This window comes from Phyllostomus discolor, chromosome 11 (assembly GCF_004126475.2).
Source record: "Phyllostomus discolor isolate MPI-MPIP mPhyDis1 chromosome 11, mPhyDis1.pri.v3, whole genome shotgun sequence".
Lineage (NCBI taxonomy): Eukaryota > Metazoa > Chordata > Mammalia > Chiroptera > Phyllostomidae > Phyllostomus > Phyllostomus discolor.
In genome coordinates this window covers 23416253-23442188 of record NC_040913.2, presented here as the reverse complement: position 1 = coordinate 23442188, position 25936 = coordinate 23416253, and the positions used below count along the sequence as shown (strand labels likewise).

The 25936-nt window shown below is 39.7% G+C and overlaps 1 long non-coding RNA gene and 1 pseudogene across 1 annotated transcript in view; both read left to right on the top strand.

Moving 5' to 3' along the window:
• Positions 1 to 21765, top strand: part of LOC118497335 — a 55949-nt gene extending 34184 nt beyond the window's left edge. The window contains exons 6-8 of the long non-coding RNA XR_004899861.1: positions 6473 to 6571; positions 15887 to 16764; positions 21686 to 21765. This is a non-coding gene — a long non-coding RNA (uncharacterized LOC118497335). The remainder of the gene's footprint in view (positions 1 to 6472; positions 6572 to 15886; positions 16765 to 21685) is intronic.
• Positions 18853 to 20947, top strand: LOC114508972 (annotated as a pseudogene).
• Positions 21766 to 25936: the final 4171 nt, after the last annotated feature.

Genomic DNA, 25936 nt, shown 5'->3' with positions numbered 1-25936 from the left:
AATAGAAATGACTGATGCTGAAGAGTGGGCAGGTCCCAGATCTTGTCATCATTTGTATCATCAGGTCATGATACATTTAGATATTATTGTCAGTGCAAAGGGAAGTCCCTGGAGGATTTTAAACAGGAGAGAGTTTTAATATGATCATTAATAACATTGGTAATAATTTTACCACCTTCATGTCGAAAGTGCTTTATGGTTTCTAAGGGCCGAATCTGGTAAATGGATGCTCACAGAGTTCAAATCCTTTGCTTGAGGTGTTAGCACAGAGCCAGGCACCGAGCTCAGTGGGCAGTGTGGAGTACCTACTGACTCAGTCCCATTTCTCCCACTTGCAAAGCCAGGGATCTTTTCCCCACTGCTCTACAGTCCGCTGTTCTCACCCCTCACTCCCCACGCTCAAATCTCCCCTATGGTACTGTTCCTCTGCAGAAACTCTCAACTGCTGTTCCATTACTCTTTTCTTTGATTCGTAAACACATCAGGATTAGCCAAATATTTCTTTTTTCATGCCTCCTCGACACCCACAAAGGTCAAATGACCTTTTTCTGCGCTCAACTTCTCTATTTCTCCTCATCCTGAGTTCCAGTAGTTATTTGTTGTCTGTTGCCCTTCAGTTTACGTTACTTTAATGACTTTTCTGAGTCCAAGGGCCTTGTCTTATACGAGTCCTTTCAATTAATCTTAGTACGCACAGAACATGTAATAACATACTCCTCATATAAATGAAGCGATGTCTTTCAAAGGTCAAAAGTTGTTTTCATTTGGAATTATACAATGTCTCCACTTTGTATTCCAAACAAAGGTCAACAGAACAATCACAGTGGACACGACTTCAAAATTCTAGGTGCAAGTGGGTCTTGCCAACACTGTGTTTTAATAGCAATGTTCTATCAGACAGTGGGAACTTTTACTTTCACCAAAAAGAAAAGCTTTTCAAATTTAACACATTGTTTGAGAAACCAGAAACTTGTCTTCTATCTACAATTAAAGAGACTTATTTTTAATGACAAATGTACTTTTATTGGTAAATGAGATACTTCTATATTTCAAGCAGAATGGATTGAGAATTATGTCAGATAAATAGGGTTGGGTTACTAGAGACCTATATATTTGATGAAAATCAATAAGATTTGTGATTGAAACACATCAATTATATTTTAAAAGCCGGTAGGATAATTCTTCACTTGAATCTATTAAATTTTCAGGTTAATTTGCCAGGCATTTTGATCCTTAGGTTTTGGCATGCTTCAATAAGCCAAAGGACTCTCTTAAATCTTTGAAACTGAGAAAGGACTTTCAAATTAAAGACCGTGTTTTAATCAATGTATAGTTAAGGAACGCTTGCTTATTAGGTTTTTAGATTTATGTTCAAAATTAGTTGTATCTGATTTGGTTTGAAATACAAAAAGCACTTACTTATCAAATAAAACATGAAGATAAATAACACCTTCAGGTCTTCACATAGGCAGGGGGCTGGTCTCAGGGAAACTGGGACCTAAGTGGTCAGGGGCCACACAGGACTCACCTGCAAGGCTGAAATCAGAGCGCCAGGGACTGAAGATGCTCCATTGGCTTAAGTCGCCCCATCCTATGAAAATGCCTCCTAAATGGAGAGCTGGGGAGTCCAGGTCGTCACCATGTCTACCCTGAAAATAGGCTCAATAAATCAAACCTCCCTAATATTTTATTTATTTCCAATCAGCTCTAGCCAGATGTAAACAACATTGTTATTTGGGCTTTATTATTTGGAGAAATGTTTAAGTTGTTGAAGATTTAGTGTAAGATATGACCACCTACACAAAATCATTCAATGTACATGCAGAGACTATGGAAAATTTATTTCAGTGTGGACCATAAGTGCAGCACAAGATTCGTCTGTAGTGTGGTTTTTAATCACCTGATGTAGGAATCAAATTGTTGCCTTTGGGTTTAAAGGCCTGACATCAAGGGGCAAAAGGAAAAATTGCTTTGCTTGTTAAAATGGAAGAATAATATACAACTACAACCTTTACACAGATTATAAAAATAAGGAACTACACTTACAGTAAGTCAAATTGTTAAATAGTATTTTTACACCACTAAATCCTAGTAATATAAAAAATAATATGTCAGGAAATCTCCAAAAGATTCAACAGCAAGTTGAGACTTGGAAACCAAAAGAATTGCAGAGTACCCACCTGTATCAGCTTAGCTATAATTATGTAGATACAATTATGCATAACTTTTTTTTCATTCAGTAACCATTTATTCAATTCAATTCAATTCAGTGGGTAATAACGAGGAACTTGCCACAAAGCACTGTTAGACACTACTACAGAAGCACAAATAAGTCAGATACGGTCTCTGTTCTGAAGGAGTTTATAACCCGGTGGGGGAGAAGGACAAGTATACGACGAATCTAATGTAGGTATGGCTGTGACAAATGCTATGTGACATGATAGTATGACAGAAGGTATCATGAATTTTGTCTAGAGGATTCAGGAAGGCTTCACAGAGGTGAACAGTGAGTTGAACTTCTGTAGGCAGGGAGGGAATAAACAGCTTTCCGAGCAGAGAAGCAATCTGATGGAGAGTGATTAAGTCTGGCTGGAACACACCACCTTGGTAGAGAATGGTTGGAGATGAACCTCTGTGGGGGATGGGTGGGAGACAGTAGAGGCAGGAGCTGAGGAGACCAGTCTGAAGGCTGGTGAAGCTGTGATGGAGACCAGAACTAGAGTATTAACTGTGGAAATAGAGATGAGCCAGGGGTTTTGTGAGCCTTATGATTCTGTCTTGATCATATTCTTTTTTGGTGCCTGGAATCATCTCCTGAGGAATTTCTGTTTATTCTTCAAAAGTCACCTCCAGCAACCACGTCCAGGTGAAGCCTTCCTCCACCATCTCAGATGGCACATGTACCTCCATAGCATTCCATTGAACTGTGCTTGGGGTTCTGATAGGCCGAGGCCCATATAAGCAGCAGATTGGGAAGAGAGCTTCATTTTGGATCCATGGTTTGTAAGGGCAGTTTCAGGTAGAGATGGACAGCAGGCAGTCGGAATTTCCATCTGTGGTTCAGGAAGAACATAAGATTTAGGGTAAAGATTTGGGGATAATTTGCATTAAAATGGCCAAAGAATTAGATAGAATTTAGGGCAAAGTGATGACTCAGTTTAGTGCATGTTGAGTTTCAGAAACCTGGAAGATATTCATATTTCATTGTTTAAATTCAGTGGTAACTGAGGACTTATTTTTCTTACAATCTAGATGTGTCTAACCAAAAATGAAGTATGTTGTTTGATGGTAGGCTCAAGGTTTTTAGTGGGGAAATCTAAACCTGATAAAAGAAAGTATTGTTAGCGTAAAACAAAGCAAATCTTTTCTAAAAAATTCTAGGTGCCATTATTTTAATAGGATAATTGAGTACCTGACTGGGGCATAAATTGCTTAAGGAGTTGTAGGTTATAATTATTAGCAGGAGGATGCTGCTTATGTGAAAAATCAACAATTAGGTTAAAAATGTACGTCAATTCGTGACTGAATAAATCCTGTTAAAAGGCTCAACTCAAGTGTGTGTTGAAAGCAGCCATTGGCCCTCCACTCAATGACAGATCACCAAGTCAGCTCCGGAGAAGGACAGGTCTGTGAAATGGTGCTCTGGAAGATGTCATCGGTGAGCCTATGGGGAAAAATAATGTGATGCCTCACAACTTGAAGTTACAATTTAAAGGCAAAAGTACAGAAAATAAAGAAATAAAGAAGACATAGAGAATAATTTTGCTGCCAGCTATATCGCAGAAGTTGTTCAGAAAGAACTTTTCTAAAGGAAAAAGAAGTTATGGCTTGCCTCTGTCACTGGCTGCTCCAGGAGTTGTAGTTCTGGAGTTAGCGTGTCTTTTGCCACGGTGGGTTCCATGGAAGAGGAGAGGGGAGGGAGGTTTGGGGGTAAAGGGTTGCATAAAGCAGATCCTGCAAGGGAAGAAAAGAGGGTGAGAGAGAGTGAGAAAATGTGACTTGGGAATAAAAAACTCTTGCCGAAGTTTAAGAAGGGGGAGTAGGGTCAGAAAGAGAGGGAAGAGGAGCAGTCAGGGAGGAAGGCACTGAATGGAGGAGCACAGAAGCCGAAGGGGCTCTGGGAACGGAAGCTGAGCGTATGTTGACGCTAGGGAAGCAAAGGGAGGGAGAGCAGGCAACGACATGGAAGACAGGTATTACTGTCAGACGGTGCCAATCCACAGTGACGGAATCTATGAATCTCTTGGGATGCTGGTGAAGAGAGTGGAAAAACACACAGAGAAAAACAGAGAATTGGATTTCACACTGTTAGAGAAACCCGAAGTAGTTAAAAAGTTATGGGACAGGATGGTGATCGGAGGGGTTCAAAGGAAGACAGAAAACTGGGATGAGCAAGAGAAGAAAGGGAATAATTGAAAACGGGAAGATGGGGTTTTGCCAGTGGGTGGGGTGCATGTGGTTTTCTTTTATTTGAGCTTGAAGGAGGTGAGAGACCTCCGAAGGTCACATGCAGCCTCAGAGGAACCAAGAAGAGCCTTAAAACAGAAGACCAGGAACAACTGCCTTACGTAGGAGCACAATATTTCAAATACAGAACAAATTTAGTAAAAAATAGGCCAGGAAAGCATGCTCACCAATGGCTCTCACAGTTTCTCCACTATGTACACGTGACTGAGAATGTTCACATGTTCTGCGCTGTCACGGGAGTGTGCAATTTCTGGCAAATAAACCGTAATTTCACCTCATTTTCACCCACTCAAGAAAACCTATCAAAGTGCAAACGAGGAAAGGTGAAACTGAATCCACGTCCATTTAGACGAATCACTGGCACGCACGAGCCAGAAAGCAGGAGAAAGGGGCAAGTCCAAGGCCACGGGCTAAGGGGGCGGTGCGCTGTGCGGGAGGGAAATGCACGGGGAGAAGGGGGTGCCTTTGAGTTTCAGCCATTTTAGGCTGAGAGAAAGGGAAGGACCCCGAGGAAAAATGAGTCTTTAGAAATTAAAAAAAAATGTGGCAAAGAGAAAAATCTTGGGGGTGGGCTGAGGGAAGGCTGAGAAGACGGAGGAGCTGGGAGCAAAAGTGGAGGGGAGACAGAGAATCTGGGGCGGGTCCTCAGAGCAGGCAGGGCCAGAGCACAGGCCCCAGGAGCCAGGGGCCGGGCAGGACGCTGAGGCCGTTTCACAGGGCAGTCCATAAAAGCAGTCTTTTTGTTCTGTTGGTGACAGCGGACTGGTGTGTGTTGGGGGTGCGGTGACGGGGAAGGATGTCAGACATACCAGTTTTGCCACCTCTGTCGCCTTTGCTTCAACTCATGAAGCTTCGTGGGCAACGTGCACATTTAAGTCTTTAAGTACCCCTCAATCAGAGCGGATTTTCCACAAGGACTCACAAAAATGCAGATTACACTGTAAAAATGCTTTTCAGTCAATAAAAGTCCTGTTTCACTGAGCAAATTTCTTTATGGTGTTTAACTTTGGTTCAGGCCCTGATTCCAAGAGGTGAAGTTTGGTGGAGTGAGAAGAAAAAACAGCGCAGAAAGAAGAAAACCCCAAGATAGCCATTTAAAACCCCACAATCAGACCTTGTTTATGTGATGTGGACTCAGCTCTCTCTCAAAAAAAAATGCATGCGATTAACAAAATACTTTGAGAACCTAATAATAGGTCCCTGGAACCTGAGATCCAACCTCTCATCTTTCTAACTCTTGGGAACGCAGTTAATAAGAACGTATGTTTTTAATACACTGATTCTTAGCAACAAAGTAGTTCTTTAATTAGTACAAAACGTGAATAATGCATTGCCTATTATTGTGCATGGCACATAACATTCAGTAACTTGTACCGGCAGATTCGTTTACATATGTCACCACTGTACCTGTAATTTAGTTTAATGCCAGGTCACCGTGCCAAGTGCCTGTGTGTGTGTTTGAAGCTCTCCCCAGCAGTTGTCTCATGGGGCTTCGCAGCAATAACTAAGGCAGTGTCTGTGTTGGGAACTCATCACCGGTCAAAGGGACATTCCCTTGCAGGTATCCACAGCATTCTCCACTCCCAGGAGGGCATTGGGAGATCACCTTTTAGGGGACTATTTAATAACATCTTAAAAAATGGGAAACGCTGGCTGAAGGTGGAGTCCATTAGTTGTCCATAAGTTTGCCACGAGAGGTGCTGTCTTTGAAGCGAGTGAAAGCAAAATAAAAGCGCAGGCGTTGAAATAAATCTCTGAGAGCCAGTCAGGTTGTTAATTCATGGGAAAAGACCAGATGCAGACGATCTGACAAATCTGTTTTGGTTTTAGTTTTTCTCATTTCTCACGTCCTGACACACAGCTTTCTGATCCAGGGAATCCTTTCTTGGCAGAGAAAACAAGTTTTTCCCACATGACCAACATGCCCAAAAGGGGGATGTCCGAGAAGGAATGCGTGCCAGGCCTCTCCACATCAATCTCCATCAGAGCTGTCTTGTCCCTGCAGGTGTTGTGGCCAGAAGCTCTGGATGAAACGGCTCTAAAAATAGGAGACTTCGGTTCGTAGCCACGTCAGACTCCGCTCCTCTCTGCTGATGGACTGTCAGTAGGAAGTGTGTAGTTTATGCCCTCACTCCACACTGGATTTAAGTGGGCAGATAGCAGCAGGATTTTAAAAGTTTTTTTGCCATGCCTTAAATCCTTAGGATTTAGAGTATGTCGTTTGCCTGAATGTCTAACCAGTACAATATGAAAATGGAGAATTCCTTCCTTTGGTATTCACAAGCATAACATACATAATCCTTTATCTCTGGCAAAGCTATTAGCTTTTTGGCCTTTGGCTGGTGGATGTATATAGTATCTATAGTTATTGCATGCAAGTGTTCTCAACTGACTTGCAAACGCTTTGATCAAACCAGCTAAACTTGATTTTCCAGATTATTCAGAAGACAAGGCACACATCTATGAGCTTTACAAGTCCTGGCAAGCCATCAAGACCCCATGCTCCCCCACTCCCTTCATCAGAATCAAAGGTAAACAGGGAGCCAGCTCTCATTTAAATACACAGCATCAGAATCTCGCCTGGACTTTCACAGTTGTAGCAGCAGAAGAAAAACAACAGTCGAAGTAAGAAAAAGGTTTCCTTGGCAAGGATGCCAAACTAAATAATGACACCCAAAGCAAAAACATGCTTCACTGCAACTAAACTTTAGTCAATTCAGCCTACTTAAGACAAAGCTTTTTTTGTGATTTCAAAAGTGAACATTGTACTTTGCTCTGGCAGCCATTTATGTGTTTTTGAATGATCCGATTATGCATAAATCCCCGGCCTCAAGGCCTTTCAGCACCTCAATCCCATGAGTGATTTGAAAACATGACTAAAAATTTCTATATACAGTGCCTGCCCTTTTCTTCCTCTTAACCTTTTAAAACATACACTTTGAGTGACAATGTTTTGACATACATCGTCATTGTGTATTTTTTCCCCGCTCGCTCTCTCTTTTATTGCTTTGAAAATATTTACAGGAGATCAAGGTCTCTACTTCCTGTCCCCTAGGAGCTCACGTTCTTCGGCACCCACCATCTATTTCTTGTTTTGTGGGTGCCACCGTCCCACTGAGTTCGCTGAGGCAGAGTTATCTGAAGATGCTCTAAGGGTCCTCCTTTGTAATCTGTGCAGTTTGTGATAGGGAGGCAACAAACAAAAACCAGAGGTCTTCTTGTTCTGTTTGGTTGTTAAGTAATTGAAGCAGCGATGTGTCAAGGTCTTTATCTGAACAGTGACATAGACGCTTGGTTGGTGAGCAGAGACTGGACTGATGAGTATAAAGGGTACGTGTCCAAGAACGCATGGTGGCTTGGAGAGGGTTAGAGAAGCAAGGACCACTTCCTGGGCCCCACTTTTCTCTGGAGGACTTCAGAGCTGGCAATGCTAGCCCAGCCCCAGGAGAAAGTGCCCTTTGAGAGGCGACAGTTCTTGGTACATCCTGAACTAGGTCCCAGAGTGACTCTCCGTTGGCTTTTGTTTTCTTCTAAAATTGGAGATATATCCTTATTGTTTTTGGTTATTTTTTTTTTAAATGTGCCATTGCAGTCTGTGTCTCAGGAGTTTCCACTGCTGTTAACAGGACGCTCTTCTTACTTTCCTCTGTAGCATCATCTGGCAGCTCTCTGTTAGCTCTTGTTGGGCATTGCAGGGCAAGGTGATGGAGGGTTGCCTCCACAGGGACCATGCAGGTGTGAGTGACAAGCTTGATGCAGACAGAAATGCCACTTCCTAGCAGGACAGACACTCCTAGGAGACTACAGAAACTGCAAGACAGATTTTCCACAGCTCACCTGAATGCTCCTCGGTAGTCATAAAATTGATCTCTTAAAGCCAGCTCTGCGCTAGGGTAAGTCCATTAACCATCATGGGGCTTCTCTGAGAAGTTATTGTTGCTAAGACCAAACTTTAAGAAGAATATATTTAGAGATTAAAAATTATTGTGGATCTCAGCAGCTGTTGACCCCTATCATTCTCTTTTGTATGCAAGTGTGTACATGTGTAAACTACTCTCCTGTTTTGCTTTCATTATCCTTGGCTCTTTCCTTTCATTCTAGATGTCCTAGCTAGATAACATCTATTTGTAGAATTTCAGTTGCGTACTACATAGCAAGGATTCTCAAATCCAAATCTCAAGGTAACACCAATCATTAGGGTCTCAGGATCACATCCACTCTTGGATGTCCCCCACCTGCTTCAAACTCAACCTGCCCTAAACTGCCATCAGCTACACACCCCTGTCGGCCCTGTGACCTCAGTGGATAGCATCGCCTTTACCACATTTGTTCAAGCCATAAACCTAGGGGAACTTCTGTTCTTTTACCTCCCTTTACTCAACACATCTCCCTGATTCTACTTCAACACATCTACTGGTTCTACCTCTCCGAAAAAGTCTCTAACCTCCACCATTTCGCTCCTTCTTCTCTGGCACTTGCAGCATGTAGCTGTGCACCTTTCCTGCCTGGATCTGTAGCTAAGCTCCGTGCCCTCAGCCATGGAGCCTGATGTTTCCAAACTATAACTCAAACCTGCCAGCCTTCAAGCTATCAATGGCTCCCTGTTGTTCTTAGGATGACAACTCAACCTTTTAACGTTACCTACAAAGTCCGTATATCCTTGGTCCCTGTATACACCAATGACCTCATCTCTTTACCCTTCACCTTTTGAATAACATCCTTCAGATATGCTCTCTTATCTCTTGATCTTCCCTCATGCTGTTTGCTGCTTTTTCCCTGGTTATATTTACTCCTCTTCATATGTGAATGATGTCACTCAACCTTCAAGTCTCTTTTAGATGAGGCTTTGTTTAGGAATCCTTCTCCAATGTTTCAACTCTGGGTTATAGTGCCTCCTATTGCCCCCTGCACTATGTATATCATGGCATTTATCTCTGAGTATGTGACAATCTCTTCAGGATTTTTATTTTTCACTCTCTCTCCAAGAACTTGCTAAAAGCACAATGTGTAGTAGGTAGTTAATAAATATTTGGGGGAGAGAAAAGAGCAAATGAATGCATCAAAACAAGGTCCATCCATCCTAGAAGGGCCTGCCTCACTGCACAAATAATAATGTCTCTTGCAGTCCTGAATCCAGTGCTGCTGAAACCATATTTAATCGAACAGAGAGAGGAGGCTCAGGAAATGTAGGGCTTCAAGGATTCTGAGAGCCCATCCTTATTTTGTAGATGAAACAACAAAGTCCCAGAAAGGAAAGGCCGCTTCCCACAGCATGAGTCCTGTAATGCTGGCTCTGCATTCTTTTTTCTCAGGCTTTTGAATTCTTGCCCCTCTGAAAAGTATAAAATAGTAGCCCACTTTTGAGTTTGCTTGTTTTAATGTGGATTCCCCTGATTACTGAGTTGAACATATTTCTAATATTTATTGGCCAACTTTGGTTTCTCTTTATTCAGTTGCCTAACCTTTGTTCATTTTTGATTGGATCATTTTTCTTTCCCATTTTTAGGAATTCTTATATATTCTGCATACTAATTCTTAGTCACTTATATGACTTCCAAATCTCCAGTAAATTTGAAGATGCATATAATCTGTGACCCAATAATTCTATGCTTAAGCATATAACCTCGAGAGAAACTCTCTCACACATGGTTAAAGAGGTTAAATCCTCATATTTAAGAGGATTGTTCTTGTGGTGCTATTTGTGAAAACACAAAACTGGCAATAATTTAAATGTACAGTCAGTAACTAAATGAATCATTAAATTGTGCTCTATTCACACATGGAAATAAAAGCTCAAGTGAATGAGCTGGCTGTACATGTTATCAACATAGATGATGTCAGAAGATATGTTAACCAATATAAGCAAATAGCAAATCAAAACACAGAGCATTCCACATGCATAAGTTTAATAGTTTATAAAACAGTTTCAAATAATATTTATAAATATATACATGTAATGTAAAAGCAGAAGACACAACCCAGAATGGTGTTTTCTACTAGGGAAGAAAGTTGGATAGAGGTAGGGTATTCAACTCAACACTTTTTTAAAAAAAGAGATTGGTGGAGAATATAGAAAAACTAAAGGGTTAATTCTGAGTTGTGAGTAATTGCTATCTGTATTGTTTGTGCAAGCTATAAATATTTTCTTGCTAAAGAAAAGGCATGGCAACGAGTATGTCAAAACTTTCTTTTAGGCATAAGGAATAGAATATACACATTTCTGAGGCCCAGAAAAACAGAAGCATCTGAGGAACTTAGAGAAGAAGTGAAGGGTTCTAATGTTGGGACAAGGTGCTAAGGAGAGGGTGGAGGTGTGGAGAAGGGCAGATCATGAAATACTTTGGGGCTGATCCAGAGGTGGGAAGAGCCATACGTCTAGGAACATTATAATTTCTGGAAGGAGAAACAATCTGTGAGAATAATAATGTTTGATTGAACTTTTATTACCCATTCACATGAATAGATTATAGGAGCTGAAAAGAAACTCAAAGGTCATCTAGTTCAACTTCTTCATTTTAATCACAGAAAAATGAGACCCAGGGAAGTTAAAGTACAAAAAAAGGGAAGGCATTTTGTACAAAGATATTGGGACACAATTAATCTATTCATTCAATATATTTTGATTGGCTGACTTCTTTTTAAAAAATATATTTTATTGATTATGTTATTACAGTTATCCTGATTTTTCCTCCTTTGCTCCCAATCTCCAATGCTCCCCACACTCAGGCAATCCCATACCTTTGTTCACGTCCGTGGGTCATGTGCATAAATTCTTTGGCTACTGCATTTTCTATACTGTAACTGTACTTTACATTCCCTTGGTTATTCTGTAACTACCATATTTTTCGGACCATAAGATGCACCTACGTTTTAGAGGAGGAAAATAGGAAAAAAACTGAAGCAAAAAATGTGGTAAACTAGTTAATAACATAAATAACAATATTTCACCAATGTAAAGGTAAACAGAACTCAACAGCAGCATTAACAGCCATTATTCCTCCCAAATTTTGGGGGGGTGTGTCTTATACTCTGAAAAATACAGTACCTATTTGTACTTCTTAATTCCTTCATCTCTTTACCCATTCTCCTACAACCCATCCTATCTGACAACCATCAAAACACTATTTGCATCCATGATTCTGCCTTTGTTCCTGTTTGCTTGGTTTGTTCTTTAGATTCAATTGTTGATAGATATGTATTTTTTGCCATTTTATTGTTCATAGTTTTGACCTTCTTTTTCTTAAATAAGTCCATTTAACCCTTTATATAATAATGGTTTGGTGATGATGAACTCCTTTAGTTTCGTCTTGTTTGGGAAGCTCCTTCTTTATCTGCCCTTCAATTCTAAATGACAGCTTTGCTGGGTAGAGCAATCTTGTCTACAGGTCCCTGCTTTTTGTGACTTTGAATATTTCTTGCCAATCCCTTCTAGCCTGCAAAGTTTTTTTTAAGAAATCAGCTAACAGTCTTATAGGGACTCCCCTGTACATAACTGACTTCATTACTTTTTCTGCTTTTAAGACTTTTTCTTTACCTTTAAACTTCGGCATTTTAATTATGAAGTGTCTTGGAGTAGGCCTCTTTGCATCAATCTAGTTTGGGAGACTCTGTGCTTCCTTGTCTTGTATGTCTATTTTCTTTACATTAGGGGTTTTCTTTATTTTTTCAAATAGGTTTCCAATTTCTTAGGAGGTGCCTTCTGGCACCTCTATGATGTACATGTTGGAACTCTTGAAATTGTCCCTCATTTTTATGGATTCTTTTTTCTTCTTGTTGTTCTGATTGGTTGTTTTTTTACTTCTTTATATTCCAAATCATTAATTTGGTTCTTGACTTCCTCCATTCTAATGTTTCCCTGTAAACTGTTCTTTATTTCAATTAGTGTATGCTTCATTTCTGACTGGATCTTTTTATGTTGCTGAGGTCCTAAGTTCCTTGAGCATTCTTATAACCAGTGTTTTGAACTCAGCATCTGAGAGATTGCATTTCTCCAGTTTATCTCTTTTTCTGGAATTTTGATCTGCTCTTCATTTAGGCCATGTTTCTTTTGTCTCCTTGTTTTGTAGCCTCCCTGCGTTTGTTTCTTTGTATTAGGTAGAGCTGCTTTGACTCTGTCTTGGTAGTGTGGCCTTGGTAGTGTAGGTATCCTGTTGGGTCTGGTGGCATAACCTCCCATATCATCCCCACTGGCTAATTGAGGTGCATCCTTTGTGTGGGCTGAGTACACCTCCTCTGGTAGTTGAGACTTGATGGCTGTTGGCAGATCACTGACCCAGGCCAGTCAACTGCAAGTACTGGCTGTGACCTCTGACCACCAATATCTACTCTCTGTGGAAGATAAGCTGTGTAGGCACAGGACGGTGGTGCTCCGATGTGGTCTGTAGCTGTCCACTGCATGCGCAGTCTCTGGGATTTCCAAAGTGGTGCAGGCCAAGGTCAGCCCAACCTATGTTCTGCCTGGGGCCATCCTACATGAGCTATTGAGCAGTCTGAGATGTCTGCTACTTGTGCTAGGCTTGGAGATTCCCAGGCAAAGACAAGCTGTGAATCTCGGCTGGCTGCTGCTAGTGCCGGGTCGGGGGCTCACTGAGGCCAGCTGTTGCTTGTTAGAGAAGATTTATTTTAGGAGGTTGTCAAACATGAGCCAAGACCAGCCATTCATAAGGAAAAGCAACTTTGGTGGGCCCGTAAGTTGGGTGGGGTGGCATCTCTGGGGATCTCTGAGGCAGGTCAAACAGTATTAGCAAGGCTGATGGAGTCTCAAATATGGCGCTAGCTTGCTAGTTCTGTGGGAGGAGGGTTTAGAGAAGGGACAATGGCCTCTGCTTGCCTTGATGCCAGACACTTTGGTTTCTCCCACTATGCCATGGGTGCCTTTCAGTGGGATACCTAATTAAGTATCCCAAAGCCAAGAAATAACATTGAGGGGTTTCTGTGTAACCTAAGGGGTCATCATTATTGAAGTGGGCCACTGGTTTTTCTCAGGGACTTTCTTCTCATATGAGTCAGTCATGAGACCTGGAAAGTACCAGTGTTGTCCTTTGCCTCAGTGACATCTGTCTGAGGCTCATTGTTGGGTCTAACCCCAGGTAGAAGGCAGCAGGAACCGCTCTGTCCAAATTAGCTTGTCCATCAGCTCTCCTATCATAATTGACCTCCTGTTCTCCCGTTTAGAAATACTGGTCTCTGAACACCAGAGGGGCTTTATGTCTCCTTTGATATGAACATACAGGGCTAGTCAGAGAAGAGATGCTTCTGAAGGTAACTCCAGGAGTTTTTCCACATTGTTTCAATACTATGATCAACACTATGATGAATCAGACTAGCTAATTGCATTTTCAAAGGGATAGGGAGCTTTGTCCTAAAGAGATGGGTTGTAAGGCTAGCAGATTTCAGCATGTTGATGATAGGTTAGGCCAAATAAAAGAACATCACAGTATTAAAGTTTTCTGGACTAACTCTTACTCAGACATCTTCAGGTCTGGTCTCTCTATTTCACATGTTCCCAGAACCCTGTGTTTTCCTTTGTAGCACTTATTAATAATGTAATTAAATACTCATTTGAATGATATGTTTAATGTTAGCATTTCTGGATAAACTAAACCCCGTGAGTGCAGTCACCACATGTCTCTTATTGTTTGAACCCCCCTGGAGCCCTAGATTGGTGTCTGGTGTAGAGTAGGCACCAGCCACGTACTTATTGAATGATTAAGTGAGTGAATGAGTGTAAGAAAGAAATGAGTGAATGAAGAATGAGTGAATCTGTGGATGGTATTGGCAAAGCAGCAGGAACACTAATGAGGAGGGTAAGCCCCTAGAGGTCACCCTGGTGGAGCCCTATCTTAAGGTAATCAGCTTGAGGTGAGGCAGGAGCAGCACATATTTTAAGTGCAGGAAGAAAAAAATCTCTGGGTTGTGGGGGTACCAAGGACCTGTTCCCGAGAAGAAGAAAATTACTTATCCCTCAAGGAATTCCAAAGTCAAATTTGACTTATTTCTTAATTTTTCCTGGGCTGGCCACATCAGAACCCTTGGATTACTGCAGTTCCACCCCCAACCTTAAAGGACAACGATGTCTGAAGGAGGACCATGAGAGGGTTTCCTTCAATACAGGTTTAGTCGTCACAGAGTTTGCAAGTTTTGGCCTTGGTAATCCTTCAAGTCTTAACATAGTGGTCCCTTGTAACTGGCATTGTCTGTTATGACTGCATTGAATACCTATTCGTGAGATGACTCAGGACATAAAGACACTGCATAAATATGAAAAATTACTGCTGTACCATAACCATTTGATTCCAGATGTCTTACCTGAAAGAACAATGTATTCACATCTACTTTTCTGTGACATTTAAATCTTGGGTCATGAGATTTCCAGGACTGGAAGTTTGACAGTCTCAGAACATGTAATTCAGTTGTCTATGTGGTCTAGCTATTTCCTTGTTTACCTGGTATCTACATGGGTCAAAAATATAGAAATTATATTATGATGGAAAATATTTAGCTTTGGTTCTGGATTGGGGAATAGAAGTGTAAATTTAATGATGATCACCACCAAATCATTTTAAAAATTGGTACTTCAATTTATTTTCTGGTTCAGCAGAAACTAAGAACTTCATGCTAACATTGCTTCTTCTGAACACGCACACACACAGGTTAAAGGAAGAGTTGTAACTTCCTTGGCCTCCTTTTGTATAAATTGAATGTGTATATATAACAATATAAAAGCTTTCTCTTCTTTTATAGAGTGGGCAATGATTTAATTTTTTTTAAATTTAAATAGACTTTATTTTTAAAAGCAACTTAGGTTTCCAGAGAAAACTGAGCAGAAAGTTCAGAGAGCTTCCATTACCTTCTCTCTGCTCCACCCTTGCCTTTCCTCTGTTATTAACACCTTGCATTGTCGTGGTACATTTTCACAACCATGAACTGGTATTGATATATCATTATTACTAAAGTCTGTAGTTTACATTAGGTTTTACTTTTTGGGTCATCCAGATCTATGGTTTTGACAAATACATAATGCCATGTATCTGTCATTATAGCAACATACAGAGTAATTTCATACCCTACAAATTTCCTGTGCTTTACCTATTGACCCCTCCTTCTCTCTCCAAACCCTCTAATGATTTAATTTTGTGAAAAATAGAATCATATTCTTCTAATAGAAACATAAACTAATGCCAGAAACATGACAAAAACTGAAGGGACATCTATAATATTTTATTCTTATTTTGTTATTATTTTTATCTTATTAGTTCAAACTCTGATTTTGAACAATATATAGATAAATATGAATTTAATTAGTTTCTCAGAAACCTTATCAATTTATCCTTTTTCTCTATTTTTGCCTCTAATGTTGGACATGTCTGGAATAAGAATAGAAATTTTCTTCCTTTGTTTCTTCTCCCTTTCACTGAAGGTGAAAGGCATTAAATTATCAATTGTGGATCATTTGTGAGTACAATTACCTCTCATTCCCAAGTGGTGAAAATAACCACAGACCTCGATCAGTAACACTGTCTTCAGCATCATTGTCAACATTATCACTTACATTTATTAAACAGCTACAGTAAATGTACATGGCACTGTGTGGCTTGACCTGTCAGAAGGAACTATCTTCTCTAGACCTCTAGACCTGCCCAGAGCTTTCCCTGCCTTGCAGAGGGAGTGCTGGGGTTAAGGAAACCCTTCACCTGGAATGCCAAGCAATCAACATTACAGCTTTGGAATGGATGTCTTTTCTCGAGGCATTGCTGTAGTGTGTTGTAGAATTAAAGCGCATATAAAAGAGAATGGAAGTGATATCTCTCCATTCCTGCCTAAAGGAACAGGAATTTTCCAGATCTGTCACAACTGAACTCCCTAAAGATTAGCTTGCCCAATTCATATGAATATTACATTACTTTCTTTAGCATTCGTAGAATCCAACATGTTCTCTAGAGCATGGCACTTAATTGTTTTTATTATTAGTTCAAAACTAAAACATGTTGAATACAGTGCCATGGCTGCTTCCTCTAATTAGTAAAAAGACTGTGTTGAATTTAAAAACAACGAACTCTTTTCATGTCCAAGTTACTTTTAGTCGCTCCTATAAATTATTACCTTCTTCCACATCAGAGGTGTCTTATGACTAAAGGAGGAGACAGCCCCTGTGATGCTCTTTAACAATGACTCTTATGTTTCTTTTGGTAAACTCATAACCTTAATTACACTCTGCAACAGATGGAGTGCCTTCCATTGAGGACCTCAATGCACCTTACACATGTCATGAGTCATCAAAGCCCTTCTGTAATGGGGGTAAGTCTCCGTGGTCACAGTTTTATAGTTAAAGAAGCACAGACTAATTAACAAACAAAATAGAAACAGACTCATAGAGAACAGACTGACAGCTGTCAGAGGGGAGTGGTTTGAGCAGCTGGGTGAAAAAGGTGAAGAGATTAAGCAACAAACAAACAAACAAACAACCCCCCACAACAATCTTTATAGACTCTGACAACGGTATGGTGATTACCAGAAAGAAAGGGGGGTGGGGTGAGTTAGAAGAGGGGATGAGGGGATGAATGGTGAAGGAAGGAGACTTGGGGTGGTGAACACACAACATAACATACAGATGATGTATTATAGAATTGTATACCTGAGACTGATATAATTTTTATTAACCAATGTCACCCCAATAAATTCAATACAAAAGAAAAAAAAGGAAGCACAGAGGAGGTGTTTTTGTTTTTTAAAGTGGGATATATTTTAGTGAAAAGATTTAGTCATCATTTAAAAAGGCACAGAGGCTCAATGAATATTTATTGAATGAAACTCAATGAATATAAATGAATGAAACAGCTCATCAACAAGATTTGGTTATCTTGGCAATCAACACTTGGAACATATTAATTATTTGGAAGAGTGGTGAATACATAAAAAGTTATCTACTGCTAATTAATCAATATTTACAATGATTACTGAAGAAACGGGCAAGTTAACCATCATAATGATAAAGCTGATCTAGAAAATAGAAATGGCCAAATATTTTTGTGACATTGTTGCAATAACATGGAAATTTAGAGCCAGAAGATTCCAGAGATAATTTAGTCAAGCACATTCATATTTCAAACAAGAAAGTTGAGATGCCGAAAGGTTAATAAGTGACTGGCATGGATCAGTCAGCTTCTAAAACCTTACTTTAATTCTGTTACACTTTAGTTCCTCCTGCTTCAGAGGGGTTGAATTCGGCTCCTTCTCTCAGCCAGTGAGTGGCACCACAAACCAGAATCTGGGCTCCTGACCTTCATTGATCCACCTTTCCACTGAATTCCATTTTTAAAAACTTACATGAGTGTCCTTCTGTACCCTAGCTATCATAAAATAATGGGATGTGAAGTTTCTAAGGAGGTCACTTTTGTTGATCATCCCTTCTTAATCAGCAAGGCATCTGACATTCAGGGAGTTTCAGGGAATTGCTCAAGGTTCTGTGGGGAGTCACTGACAAGCACAGGCCTAGAATCCCCATGTCCCCTCCTTTCACTCCATCAGAATCTGGAACTTAAATCTGTTCATCAGGATCCCAGGACCCCAAACTACCAATATAATGTTGTCGTGTGATTTTCTAAAATCCTCTCTTACTAAAGACAAATGAGAAAAACAAGCTAATATGAAGGATTTTAAAATGAAAACAAAAATAATTACATGTCCAGGGCACATAATTAGGTCAGTAGTAATTGAGATTTCACCCACTTCTTCTAAAACTGCGAATCCAGATAATGAGGACTATTATTTATCATAAGGACACAGAGGTGATGAACATCCCAAAGGGCTTACCGAATTTTCAGTGATTGATCTATTCCCATTAAGGTTTCAAAGGTGTGTATTTTTATTTATGATGAAAATTGGCAACCACAGGTAAAATGCATGGTAACCCTGATTGAATAAGAACATCTAAAACTAAAACAACACATTGATTCTCAACTACCATTGATAATTAAGAATTTCTAGTATTTTTATGTCCTTTAAGTTTGTATTATCCCATTCTATATCCACAAACTTTTTATTAAATGGGGGTCACTCAATAAAACAGAAGAATGCTTGAGTGAGTTTTCATGGTGGCTTTTTCTCTTATTTTACATAGCCTTCCTTCCTGTAGAAGTTGAACAAGTACACACTTTCGAGTATCTCCTTTCCTTTTTTTAAAAGGAAAAAATTCTTTAAAGAGCATCCATGTCAAATAAATCTTGCAATGTGATATACAACACTTTCCATTTGTGTGGCGTTTTTAAATGAAGCTGGTAAAAAACATGGGCAATTGTTCAGAGATCACTGAAGCTGGTGAAATAGGCCACCTTCATTACTGAGATGGGAAACGTGAACACGTGGATGGGTTGGGTTGTAAGGGGCGTGGTCAAAGACTTCGCTGGGGAGCTGCCCTGTGGTCCGAGATGGCAGAGGTGGAGGAGACATGGAAGCGACTTCAGAACGAGAAGAGAGTGCAGGGAATCGTCGTGGGGAACACAAAGGGCATTTCCATTAAGAGCCCCGTGGACAATCCGACCACCGCACGGGCACCAACCTCATGTGCAACTTCATCTTGAAGGCCTGGAACACTGCGCGTAAATTTGACCCCGGAATGACTTCACCTTCCTTCGAATTTGTGGAAGGAAGGAAGGAAGGGAGGAAGGGAGGAAGGGAGGGAGGAGAAAGAAAAGGAAAAGAAAAAGAAAAAGAAATTATAGCTACACCAGATAACGACTATTTCCTGACTGTGAATCAGAATCCAACTAAATAAGCCTCTCTCGGCTCCAGGTTTCATTCCTTAATTTAATGCCCCCCAAGAACAATAGCCGTGATCATGTCACCTGTCTGGGATGTGGAAATCACCTGAGAGCCCACGTAGACCAATCCAGTGGCCACAGCAGGCTGCAGCTCCACTCCACCCCACCAAAGTCACTCCTCTGTGGGTCAGCCACCCCTGAGTTCCCAGGAGGGCCTCTTCCTCAAGTCCAGGTTTTGGAGCATGAGCTTGTGAGACGCCCACACCCTGCTTTCTTCTGACCTTCAATTTACATTGTTGCCCTTGAAAAAGGCTGTTTTTCTTTAACTAAAATAAATTGACACTTGCAAAAAAAAAAAAGCCTTTCTTTTAATCATATAGTTTCCAAGTTCTCAAGTGCTCCTGCTATGTCCTCAACTTGAATGTCAGATGGAGCAGACCTAGGGAGCTTGTATTGGGTTCTGATTCTGAAAATGTCCCCCTCCAGACTTACTTGCTGTTACTGATATTTATTCTGTTGCCTTGACACGCATAAGCTCGCCATATGAAAATGACTCCCTGCTATCATTTGTGTAAGAAATTTACCGCAGAGCTCCTCATTACTGTCTCTCTGTGCATACTAGGGTCTTTGAAAGATTGGAAGTGGAATTTGTACTGTGAGTTGAATATTAATAAGATAAGAAGATGAAACAAGTTTCCCCTTTCCTTTGGAGCCCCAGACTGGCCCTGTGAGCAGGAACACCAGCTCACGTGGGTAGGCCTGGCTGTCCCAGCTCTGCACCCAGTTCCCCATTAATACCTCCTAACAGCTACAGGGAATCACTCCAAGACAGTTTGAATTTTTTAAGTAAAACACTAGAGAAGTAGCATCCTCTGCTTTAGTTAAATGCTTTGTCTTACTAATAGAACTGTGAGATTTTAAGATGCTGCTCTTATTTTTTTCCTTCCTTTGGAAGTCTCATAAAGGGTTAGCAACGACCTGTAGTATCAGAAGCAAAACATTTTCAAACTCCTTAAAGAAATACATCAATATTTATTTTATTTCTGTATTTAAATGTACAAACGCTTATTTCTCTAGAGTTTTCCTCTGGCAGGCTCTTTCCTTCCATTCCTTGTCTAAGCTCTTAACTTCAATCTACAGAAAAATATTCTAGGTTTCTATGACAATGAAGATTAGAAAGAAAACACTGAGATGGGAAAGTTGAGACTCTGCACATTTTTCTTTGTTCTTCCTTAGAGATGATGGATAGTTAAACCCTGAGGCAAAGTTTCCATCGGTACTTATCACACTTTGTGCTCTCACATCTTCTACCATCTGAAAATACCGACGTGTCTAACGTCAGTAGAAATGGAATCTTTACAATGTCTTTTCAAATGAAATAGATGGTCTGCATTTCTAGCCTCATTTGTTAGAGAAAGAAACAGGGATGTTGATGTATATTACCTGCACCCCAAAACATAGTCACCGAAAGTCTAACCTCCAGCTCTTGCCCTAAGAATTTGAATTCAGGTCAGTCCAACAAACAGGTGTAGCATATTCAATGAGGTGCTATACGTACCAGGCTCGTTAAAAATTGTGGTACAGGTGGGAAAGAGAATAGCATTAAATCAAGATTAGTTTCTAGGCCACCAGTTTAGTTTTTAAAATTATGGTTACTCAAAATTACATATTCTTTAGTGTATTATGTTCTATATTTGGGAAAAAAACATCTAGAGAGCCACGTGAAGTCCCCCAAATCCTCACATAGGGAAGTGGACCGAATATTTGGTAACTAAGTTATTTCAAAGTGAAATAAAATGGAAATTTACTTCTATGTAATAGAAATTTAAAAGTTTATTTGCCCAAGCTCCTGAAAATTGCTATAACTTCTAAGAGTCATTCTATCAATGGTAGTAATGAATTTTTATCATTTGCAAAGCATACTTCCAGGTTCTGAGAGGATCCAGAAATAAGAATCCAAGGGGCTTACTGTGAACAGTGCTCACTACTAGGTGCTAACACGGAGTGTGTATTTACACAGAGTCATGGCCTCTGTTTTATCAGTAAGTCTATGTTGTTTTTCTGCATTATTCCATCACTAGCTTTGGTTTATTTAGCCTCCTACTTTCATTGACCATAGAACTTTAACACCGACTATTTTTCACTGTATTTTTCAGCATCCTTGTGATTGAAGCAATGCGGTTATTTTCTCCATTTTATAGGCAACACAGTGAAGTTACAAAGAAGTCACGTTAATCATTTAAGGTCAAAGTCTCCTGTAAAGAGACTTTGCAGCACCATTCATTTTCCCCCAACTAAATTTCCCTGCCTGAATAAGGACTCTATTAGGTTCCTAGAAAAATGTTGAAAGGCACCTGATAATTTTTTTCAGAAAAACTTTCTCTAATTAAAATGTTTTATTATACAAAGAAAAGAGAGAAAGAACAATACATCTCATCTCACTTGATTTCTCTTTCCAGATAATCTTCTTTGCTCATATAGAGATTTTAAATGGAATCTAATGAACAAACTGAACTCACAAGGAAAATGGGGACAGACATATAGGAGGAGAGCAGGATGACAGCTAAGGGAGGGGAAGGTAGGGAGTGGAGACACTGAGAAAAAAGGAAAAAGGACTCATGGACAAGGACAACAGTGTGGTGATTGCTGGGGGCAGGGGAGTTTAAGGGGACTCAATAGTAATAGAAAAAATGCAGTCAAGATTAAATTTTTAAAAAAGAAAAAAATTTAAAATGAAATTACATCACATAAACTGCTTTGTGTTCCATAAGCGTTGAATGATTGTAGTACTAAATGTGCAAATAAACTCTGAAAGAATTTTACCTCTTGCTTGTGGCATATATTCTCTGACTTCTATCATTTGTTTATTATATTTCTTATTTTCTGAATAAGGTTTTAATTGTTTGGGGATAAATTTTATCTCTAATCCATCTTTATGTTTTGTCTCCTTAGCTCTTAGCACTGCACACTGAACAGAGTATTTGCTCGATTAACATTTGTTGGATGAATAAATCCAACTTCCCACTTCCAGTGGGAAAAATAAAACGTGAACATATGGGCGATTGATAGTACATTCTTTCATAATGAGCTTCCTGTTGTCCATCACTTGGTCTTTTCTAGTAGCATAGCAGGTAGCTGAAAGCTAGCTTAAACTCTAGGCTGCATATTTCTAGCGTCTCCCTCAGTAACTTCCTGGGTGCACACTGGTATTCCATATATGTTTGTGGCATGAGGAGAGAAAGAAAAGGAGCAAGGGGAGAGAAAGCAGCTTTTATTGATGCTTCATAGTTGTTGCATGCTTTCCACGGGCCAAGAACCACTCTAAATGCTTTACTTGGATCATTTCGTTATCTCCCATCAAAAATTCTATGAGATAGATCCAATCAGTGTCCTCATTTAAAAAACGAAAGCACAGAGGGAGTAAATCATTTGTCTAGGCTCACATAGCTAAGTGGTAGAAAAAGAATTGAAACCTACTTTTCTTTATCACTGAGTTATCCTGCCTCTTGACACAGCCACACAGTGTTTCAGTTTAGAAGAGGAGGAAAGAAGGAAGGAAGGAAGGAAAGAATGGTTACCAGCAAAGCATCATGACAACCCACATGTATTAGTGCAGAAAGCACTGCAGAAAGATGCAAAAGTCCTATATCCAAGGTATATTGTTTCCTGATTCATTTAACTTCTCTGAACTTGCTATTGTAACCTGTTAAGCGGGTGTAGAACTGCATTACTCAGGGCTATTGCAAATTTATGTAAACACAGTTTGAACTAAATGAAGTATAAATTGCTGCAATCATGTAAGCTGAATATTTTCATAACTTCTATATAATGGCACAGTATACTTTGCCTGTTATTCTCAACAAATCTTCACATAACAAATATAATTTATTCAACTAGCTAAAGGCACCAAAATGAACATTATTAGATTTTGCTAGATTCTTTACAAATGTAGTTTGATAAAATACAGAAATTTTCAGTATTATCATAGACTTTTTATAAAGTCTTTATGATGGAGCATGGATGGAATCTCAGTTAAAATTTGGCACGTGGCTTTACCCAAGCACCTTACAACACAATGGAGGGGAGGTGGTTTGAGGGGGGTAAATAGATAATCAGAGGAAAGAGCTCCCCCTACTGATCACCAATGACAATTCCTGCCACATCTTTGGAAGTCAACTCATACACAATGTTAGGAACACAATTACCACTACCACCAACCACTGCACACACACCCAAACACTTGAAACCCTATAGTTTATTGAGTATTTATTATTTGCCAGGCAATTAAAGTTAGTTCCACCAATTCTAATGACAACCCTACCAGTGGTATTTAATAGCAAACACTGAATCTCCGCCACCAGGGCTCAGAGCCCGAATCTGCCATTTTCTAGGTGTGTGACCTTGGGCAATTTACTTAATCTCTCGGAGCCTCCATTCCCATCTGTAAAACAGGGTTTATGATAACACTTCTCTCACTGGTTGTTAGGGGGATTAAATAAATCAATGTTTGCAAAGAGTTTATAAAAATGTTTGGCATATAATATAAAAAAGGGAAAGAATTAATGAGGAAGCTGAACTCTCTCAAAGGCAGAAGTTAAACACAGACTACGTGGCCCCCGGTGCCTGTGCTCTTCAGCACTAAGCTTTATGGCTTCTTCACGTATTACTGTGTCATGTTAATACAACCTCAGACAAGTCAGGAGACATGTGTTTGGGTTCTTCTTTTCTGATAATGATGTGCTATTTGAATTAAATCAAGTTTAACCTTTGCTATTCTTACCTTAAATTCCTACTCATTCCCCAATGCTTTGGCTCCATCCAAGTGTTGCTATAAGCATTTTCATTGAAAACAGCTATAATTATTTCCCCCAGATTATAATGATCAGAGAGCATTTCTCTTTTTTATTTTCCTTGTAATTTTGAGGGGTATTTCTAAGCATTTCCTTATGATTGCTTACAGATTTCTCACTTCAAGGTTCTGTCTTGACCTGATTGTTACAATCGCTATTCAACTCCAGAGCAGTAGTTATGATAAGTTAATCACTGTGTTGAAGCTGCTGATGGGAATATTTACCAGAGGTCATAACAAAAAGACTTGATGTTTGGCATAGAATTGAATTAGTGCCCACTGCTGAGGCAATGGCATCAGGCTCATTGGAGGAACCTGGAATTTAGGTGGTAGGGTAGAACCCAGTGCTTTGGGTTTACTGATGATTCTTAATTGAGAAAGGTAAATATGCTAAAGGTAAGGAAAAATATTAGAGGAAAGTCTAAGCTTCAGACATCCCAAAATGAAGAGTTGTAAGAGAGACATAGGAAAGGCAGCAGGGCCAGCTGCTTTTCCTCCCCAAGTCAGCATGTCAGAAGGTGTAGTCACAACTTAATGGTAGGTTAGGTGGGATAAAATATTTATTTGAGAAAATTATTAGAGATTTATTACACCATTTTAAGTAAGGATCTCTCTGTATTTTACATGGGATTTACCAAATTTGATAAGCATCCAGGGAGAAACAAAGATAATTAAAATGTTGAAAAATAAAAGAGATGAAGAAAAATGAAAGGACTGTGGGGAATTTAATCTGGGGGAAAAAAGCAATTATGGATAACCTAAGTATTTTCAAGTCTATGGAATTTATCTATTGAAGAACAGGTATTTGTTCTCTATTTCGATATAAATCAAAAATAGAAATGGGCTCAAGTTGCGGCAAGAAAGCTTCTGTTTACACGCAAGAAAGAACTTCTTGATTAAACTCTAGAACTTAGTAGGGAAGGAAATGGTAGGCCTTTGCTTTAGGAAATCTTTCAGAATTGAAGAGGTAAAGCCTGGTAATCTGATGTGGTGTTGGATTGAAGCAGAAGGCTTAACTGGAATTTCTTTAGGTCTCATCTAGTACTTAAATGCTGTGATTGCATAAGTAAGAATGTGTCCACCAAGCAGGAAGAGAAACAGACAGGACAATCAGTCATGGCCCGTTTAGCGATACAGTTGCTATTCTTGAAGGAGGTTTTCGAAATCTCTGTTGTGAAGCAGAGCTTCAGGGTCAGGGCCAAAGCCACAAGAACACCTTGGAAGGTCCTGGCCAGGCCTGCACGATTTCAGCCTTACAGATACGAGCAACTTGAGTAGCAAAGGACATACTCACCACTTTCCATTTGTGTGGAAATCTGTGAATATTTTTTGTGTGTGTGTGTCTCTAAAAATAATTCATGTTATAATAAATACAATATTTTAGATAAATTTGTCTGAGGTGGACACAATTTACTTACCTTTTCATAGTTTTCTGATGTAGATCTTAAATTGGAATTAAGAGCTATTGTCAATATTTGGGAGTGATGATGAGGTGTCCCCCCAAATTTTGAAAATATGGTTGTCCTTATTTTTTTTCTAAGTTAATTTTTCTAAAGTAAAAGTTGGACAATTCTTACATACTGGGTATAATTAGATATCTGAATATGGTGAACAGAGATTTTGGAAACAAGTGTCACTTTAATCAAGACAAGAGAAAAGGACTATTACCAAGGAGATCTAGAATGTGGCTGTAACTTTATAACTCAGCATGTGGACACTCAAACCTTTGATTCCCACCCTGTTTTTTTTATTTTTTATTTTTTATTTTTATTTTAATCATTGTTCAAGTACAGTTTTCTCCCCCCTACTCCCATTCCAGCCCACCCACCCAACCCTCCCCCCTTCCCCCCATGACCCCCCA